Here is a 7,226-nt window from a genome sequence, read left to right as displayed (position 1 = left end):
AGCCCAGGGATTCGATCCAGCAACCTTTCGGTTACTGGCCCAACGCTCTAACCTCTAGGCTGGTATAAAACTATAGTATTCACTGTAGTGTTTTTGCAGACTTTACTGTAATATTCACTGTAGTGTTTTTGTGGACTGTCTGCAAAATAACTACTTTTTTCAATTTAACTAGGCAAGTCAGTTAAGAAACAACTCCCAGAGCTGACAAGGTAAACATCTGTTGTTCTGCCCCTGAGAAAAGCAGTTAACCCACTGGGTGCTGTGGATGTTGATTAAGGCAGCCCCCTGCACCTCTCTGATTTAGAGGGGTTGGGTTAAATGCAAAAGACACATTTCAGTTGAATTCATTCAGTTGGACAACTGACTAGGTATCCCCATTGATTTCCTAAAGTGTTTTCTGTTTCATTATCTCTGACATAGAAATGAGGGCCTCCTCCTTGAGAAAACCTACTGGAGAAATACTAAAAGAGACCATTTTCCATAACTTGTGGCTATAGGTAGGAAGGACTTGGGTCTGAATGGAGAGACAAAATATGGTCTATACTTGGCATGAATGTTTCTCATTTATGGATGACACAAATCTAGCTATGGAGGAGGGAAATTGGCAGGGTGTATGCAAATTAAATACTATAGTATTACTATAGTTTAAAAAAAACGTTTTTTGTGGACTGTAGTGTTGTTGCAGACATTACTGTAGTTTTTACTACAGTGTTTTTTTTTGTTGCGGATAACACTAGAAGTTAATATACTATTCTACAATATACCATAACATTATATAGTAAATAATACATATGATTGATGGATACTACAGTGTGTAGTATAGTGTTCTAGTGTTTTTGCAGAAATTACTGTAGTATTTACTACAGTACTTTTTTGCGTAAAATACTGTAGTATTTACTACAGTATACTACAAAATGATATCGTAATTAGGAATACTATCGCGGGATACTACAGTTTGTAGTATAGTATTCTACAGTGTACTATAGTTTTCAACATAATTCAATATTAAGTACTGTAGTATTCTATAGTAAACTGTAGTATTTTTAATGTGGGCTGTCATTGCTTCCTTCCTGTTCATGTAACCATGTTTATCAAGCTGCTCAATCAGCTCTGGGGTTAAATCTGTCATTCAGAAGAAGTGTTTGTGCATCACCTACGGTAGATGCATCTACTTTGGCAGACCTTTGCAGATCTCTTTACAGCCTTTGGAAAGATCTGTGAATGGATGTCATCTTCTGAAGAGGAGGAATCGGACCAAAGTGCAGCGTGGTAAATGTTCATGACTTTTTATTAAACAGAACACTAAAACAAAAATGACAAAGTGAATAAACGAAACCGAAACAGTCCTGTCAGTCCTGTCACACCCTGATCTGTTACACATATCTTTGTGATTGTCTCCCCCCCTCTTCCAGGTGTCGCCCATCTTTCCCATTATCCCCTGTGTATTTTACCTGTGTTCTCTGTTTGTCTATACCTTTGCCCCACTAATCTGGATTAACGACCTCTGCCTGACCTGACCCTGAGCCTGCCTGCCGTCCTGTACCTTTGTCTGCCCGTGTTCAATTTAATAAACTTTTGTTACTTTGACACTATATGCACCTGGGTCTTATCTTCAAACCTGTTAACACCTATACTTGGGGAGTTTGGCAGCGACTACATCCTCGAGTCTTCTTGGGTATGATGCTACAAGCTTGGCACACCTGTATTTGAGGAGTTTCTCCCATTCTTCTCTGCAGATCCTCTCAAGCTCTGTCAGGTTGGATGGGGAGCGTTGCTGCACAGCTATTCTCAGGTCTCTCCAGAGATGTTGGATCGGGTTCAATTCCGGGCTATGACTGTGCCACTCAAGGACATTCAGAGACTTGTCCCGAAGCCACTCCTGCATTGTCTTGGCTGTGTGCTTAGGGTCGTTGTCCTGTTGGAAGGTGAATCTTCGCCCCAGTCTGAGGTCCTGAGTGCTCTGGAGCAGGTTTTCATCAAGAATCTCTCTGTGCTTTGCTCTGTTCATCTTTGCCTCGATCCTGACTGTTCTCCCAGTCCCTACCTCTGAACAATATCCTCACAGCATGATGCTGCCACCCACATGCTTCACCGTAGGGATGGTGCCAGGTTTCCTTCAGACGTGACGCTTGCCATTCAGGCCAAAGAGTTCAATATTGGTTTCATCAGACCAGAGAATATTGTTTCTCATGGTCTAAGAGTTGTTAAGTGCCTTTTGGAAAACACTAAGTGGGCTGTCATGTGCCTTTTACGGAGTTGTGGCTTCCATCAGGTCACTCTACCATAAAGGCCTGCTTGGTGGAGTGCTGCAGAGAGGCACTGTATGTATACCCAGTAGGTTTGGGAGCAGTCTTTTAATGTTTTCTGTGCATGATGAACAGTGGTTGCAGATACAATTGCTGCCATTTTTTACATTGATACAATAAAAGAAATCATGACAAATCATGACAGTTGTCACCTGTAGCCCTAGTTCCCCGAACAGAACACGACCCCTAATGTCTTTGACGAAAGTCTTCTGATTGCTCGAACCTCTATCCTATCACACATCTAAGCGTTTTCTGCAGCATTGTTTTCTACATCCTGTACAGACTGTGTTTACCCCTAGCTGATGGACGACTGCCTGGCTAGAAGAATGTTCCAGGATGAAGAACGCATGTTTTTTTCTTCTAAGAATGTACTCAATCATCATAGTCCACACACGTCACAATGACTATGTCCCCAGCACTCTAAGTGAAAAACAATATTTAGGATGGTGAGTCATGATACTTCCCATTAACACAAGGTTACATGTACCACCTCTAATCACAGCAACTGGCTCCTCCTTATAAGCCAATGTTGATGTTCATGCTCTCCAGACCACCAAGGTGTCACACTGAGCCACACAGCCTTATATAGAAGACATATTGAATGCTTTTTCTGCAATCAGTGCATTAGGGAAACTAACACTGTGAGGGTAAAGGCTAGCTAGCTGTCTGTATGAGCTTAAATAGAGAGTGGCTGGTGAATTCAGTTCAATCATCTAGTCTGAGTGTGCCTGAGACTAATGCTGGAGTCACTGGAGGATCTGAAAAGTTTAGAAACTGATAGCCTTTAGTGTGAGTGTCTTTCGATTCCCATAAAGCCACAACAGGGGGGCATGAATGATTGACGTTGTAATATCAGTTTGTGGGATGCAGGGGTATAGAGGACAGGGAACTTTACACGTCCCATGTTCTGTCTGAAAGTAGAGTTACCTATCAAACAACCTGGTGCATTGTTTCACAAGGAAACAGCAGAGGGGTTGAAGCCTCTGTTTTCATAAAGAGGGAGAAAGTCGGCAGGTCTATTATGGTCCAAGTCATAAAGAGGGAAAGAGTCGGTAGGTCTATTATGGTTCAAGTGTGTTCTAATAAAGAGGGAAAGAGTCGGCAGGTCTATTATGGTTCAAGTCTGTTCTAATAAAGAGGGAGAGAGTCGGCAGGTCTATTATGGTTCAAGTCATAAAGAGGGAAAGAGTCGGTAGGTCTATTATGGTTCAAGTCTGTTCTAATAAAGAGGGAAAGAGTCGGTAGGTCTATTATGGTTCAAGTCATAAAGAGGGAGAGAGTCGGTAGGTCTATTATGGTTCAAGTCATAAAGAGGGAAAGAGTCGGCAGGTCTATTATGGTTCAAGTCATAAAGAGGGAGAGTGTCGGTAGGTCTATTATGGTTCAAGTCTGTTCTAATAAAGAGGGAAAGAGTCGGCAGGTCTATTATGGTTCAAGTCATAAAGAGGGAAAGAGTCGGCAGGTCTATTATGGTTCAAGTCATAAAGAGGGAAAGATTCGGCAGGTCTATTATGGTTCAAGTCATAAAGAGGGAAAGAGTCGGCAGGTCTATTATGGTTCAAGTCATAAAGAGGGAGAGAGTCGGTAGGTCTATTATGGTTCAAGTCTGTTCTAATAAAGAGGGAAAGAGTCGGCAGGTCTATTATGGTTCAAGTCTGTTCTAATAAAGAGGGAAAGAGTCGGTAGGTCTATTATGGTTCAAGTCATAAAGAGGGAGAGAGTCGGTAGGTCTATTATGGTTCAAGTCATAAAGAGGGAGAGAGTCGGTAGGTCTATTATGGTTCAAGTCATAAAGAGGGAGAGAGTCGGTAGGTCTATTATGGTTCAAGTCATAAAGAGGGAGAGAGTCGGTAGGTCTATTATGGTTCAAGTCATAAAGAGGGAGAGAGTCGGTAGGTCTATTATGGTTCAAGTCTGTTCTAATAAAGAGGGAAAGAGTCGGTAGGTCTATTATGGTTCAAGTCATAAAGAGGGAGAGAGTCGGTAGGTCTATTATGGTTCAAGTCATAAAGAGGGAGAGAGTCGGCAGGTCTATTATGGTTCAAGTCATAAAGAGGGAGAGAGTCGGTAGGTCTATTATGGTTCAAGTCATAAAGAGGGAGAGAGTCGGCAGGTCTATTATGGTTCAAGTCATAAAGAGGGAGAGAGTCGGCAGGTCTATTATGGTTCAAGTCTGTTCTGATAAAGAGGGAGAGGGACATGTTTGTGGAAAATGTTTTGCTCGGCCTGTTGGACAATACTTAATGCTGAAATGGTGACAGCTGGTCATACCTCCCTGCTGGCTTTCAGAACGCCATAATTCAAACAGCCTGTTCCAAACTAAAATCATTCAATCACTCTTTTTTTATGAAACTATATATTTTTTCTCAGGAAAGACAGGGCAGGTTCCCGTATCCACTCTCAAGTGACAACAACATTATGGAAAAAGTTAGTGGAATTAACATTAACAGACGCATGTTGTATAGACAGACACACACACATAGAAAAGACAGACGAGATGTTGCAAACAGACGCAGTAAATCTATAACACCATTGTTGCCAGATAGTTTTGGTCACCTGTTTAAGAACTTGGCATCACAGTTTGTTGAATATGACTATCCCTCTCCAACAGGAAGCACACCGAGTCCAAAGCATACCCCTTCTGCACAGATGCCCCTTGATTGAATAACTTTATCATGTGATAATGGGGTAGATCAACACATAAAATGGGAATGTGCCATGTCTTCTCAGCCAAAGCATTGTGGTCTGTAAGTTATCACGTGAGGCAGGCAAACAAGACCTTTCTTCCTGCCTTTGTCCCTTTGGAATGCCGTGTGTTTCAGCCTGGCCTCAGAGCCATACGAAATATACTTGACGTATTTCTGAGCATCTCCAAGACGTATGATATCTACAAATGGTCTAGTTACTTTAGACAGAAACAAAGGTAATAATCTTAACCCAATTCACCTAACCTGTTACGTAAATTCTCCTAACCTTTATCATTTTAGTTATCCTAACATTTGTTGTTAGTTCTCCTAAACCGCCGAAGTAAATCCTCCCAGTAATTCTCCTTTGTTGTTACAGCGCAACAAGCAACCTGGTCTCAGATAAAGACGTGCAATTACTGTACGTCCTCTAAGATTACTCCATCCAATGCTATTTTACGACCCGGTGAGACATATAATACTATACGTCCTCTAATTCGTATGATAATTGTTATGACCGCTATTCCATTCATAATGTAAAATTATGTAATGTAACATATCATTGTGTGATACGTACAGAATAGTACGAATTGCCCTCAGACCACAGTGCGTGTTTTTGTTCATGCGTTACTGCTACTGCATCACCAGCCCTCTGAGAGACAAAGAGAGTGAGAGAGCATTGTTTCACAGCTGACTTACTGGCACTTGTTATTGAGACAACTGTGTTGACAACTTTGAAGCCGACACGATGCGTGGTGCGGGAGGAAGTGTGCTGGTTGGAGTCCATGCCATGTGGCTGCTTTAGAATCAATGATGAAAAATGTGTAGTTGGCTATGTTTGAATGCTCTTTTGTGGGTTAGGAAAAGTTGTATTATCCCACACAAGATCTATTGTACTTTCTCTCTGCCTCTCATGTCGTTTCAGGGAGATGGATGCCAAATGCGGGAATATCAAATGGGAATAGGATTTCTTTAACCTATTTTTGCCCTCACAGGCAGATCCGTTTGCTCACCTGTTACCACCGTATTGCACCGGTCACTCAAACAATACCACGATGAGGAAGATAAGCATAATGGTGTGAGCTGAAGGACCACCTGGACACTGGTGGAACAGTTGTAAGAGGAGCGCACCGTGTCTACCCAATGAGAGACAGCTCTTCTTTCAGCAGGTGTTCTTAAAGCACACACTTTGGACCAATCCGACCTCATCTGTTCCTTTTCTAATGATTGAGACGCAGTGGAACGCCCTGGTAGAGAACTGCTAGAGCTAAGCATGAAACCTCCACAGGGAGTAAAGGAGGTGTCAGCCACACATCTATTACTGGTTCTAAGGAGACAAGGACACAGATGGTTCCTCTCTGAAGCCAGGGGATGTGTGTTCACCTGTCTTCATCCTGAATCCTAATGGCCAAATCCCCCTCCCTTTTGATTGTGTCCAGTCTGCTATGATCTAGTTGTTTCTGACTGAAATGATAAACAACAATGTTCTTCCCAATTTCATTATGGGTGAATCATTTTTGTTTAGACTAATTTTGTAAATTGTTAGTACCTTTTCCTCAGACTGGTGCGTTGGTGAGTGGACCTTCAGGAAGTGATACAGCTCGCTGTGTAGCCTAATGAGTGATTCATACCTCTGTCTACCATCATCTGAATATCCTCACTCCAAACAAACAGAACTGACCATTAAAGGGGATTACTACAGTATCCTGACAAATCCCCAGAGATGAACAGCGATATTAGACAGTTCGTACCAAGACCTTGACTCACACCACTATTAACCTCCTAAGAGAGTCTTAGTGATGACGTACAGTATGACTCACCATGTTCTCCACTCTGTCTGTGATTCTAAAAAAGGCAGGGAATTTTCTCAGCAGTGTTTCTCAGTGACCTGCCCTTCCCAGTCACTAACACTAAGTGTTCCTGCTGCTGTCCCATGCTCTGAGCATGTAGAGCCTGACATGAACCCTCTGTTCCCCCTCTGGATGCCTCACACATGACCACCACCAACCTCTTCCAGGAGAGGAGGGGGGAGAGGAGAGGGGGAGGAAGGGAGGAAGGAGGGGAGGGCGAAGAACCGCCCTGAGGTCTCCTGGAAACATCATGAGTCACAGAATTATGTTTATGAATCATCTGATCCAGTGTCCCAAAGTCCCAAATTACACTCGGCCTCCAACTTCTCTCAACTCTCTCTCTCTCTCTCTACCTCTATTCCATATACGCTCAGGCTCACGCACCA

General features: G+C 42.7%; 1 non-coding gene across 1 annotated transcript; it reads right to left on the bottom strand.

Moving 5' to 3' along the window:
* Window positions 1-424: 424 nt before the first annotated feature.
* Window positions 425-477, bottom strand: LOC124047036. Its single transcript, XR_006841086.1, has one exon. It is a non-coding gene; the product is annotated as a U7 small nuclear RNA (small nuclear RNA).
* Window positions 478-7,226: the final 6,749 nt, after the last annotated feature.

The sequence above is a fragment of the Oncorhynchus gorbuscha genome, linkage group LG10 (assembly GCF_021184085.1).
Source record: "Oncorhynchus gorbuscha isolate QuinsamMale2020 ecotype Even-year linkage group LG10, OgorEven_v1.0, whole genome shotgun sequence".
Taxonomy (NCBI): Eukaryota; Metazoa; Chordata; class Actinopteri; order Salmoniformes; family Salmonidae; genus Oncorhynchus; species Oncorhynchus gorbuscha.
This window is presented reverse-complemented; position numbering and strand designations above follow the sequence as displayed.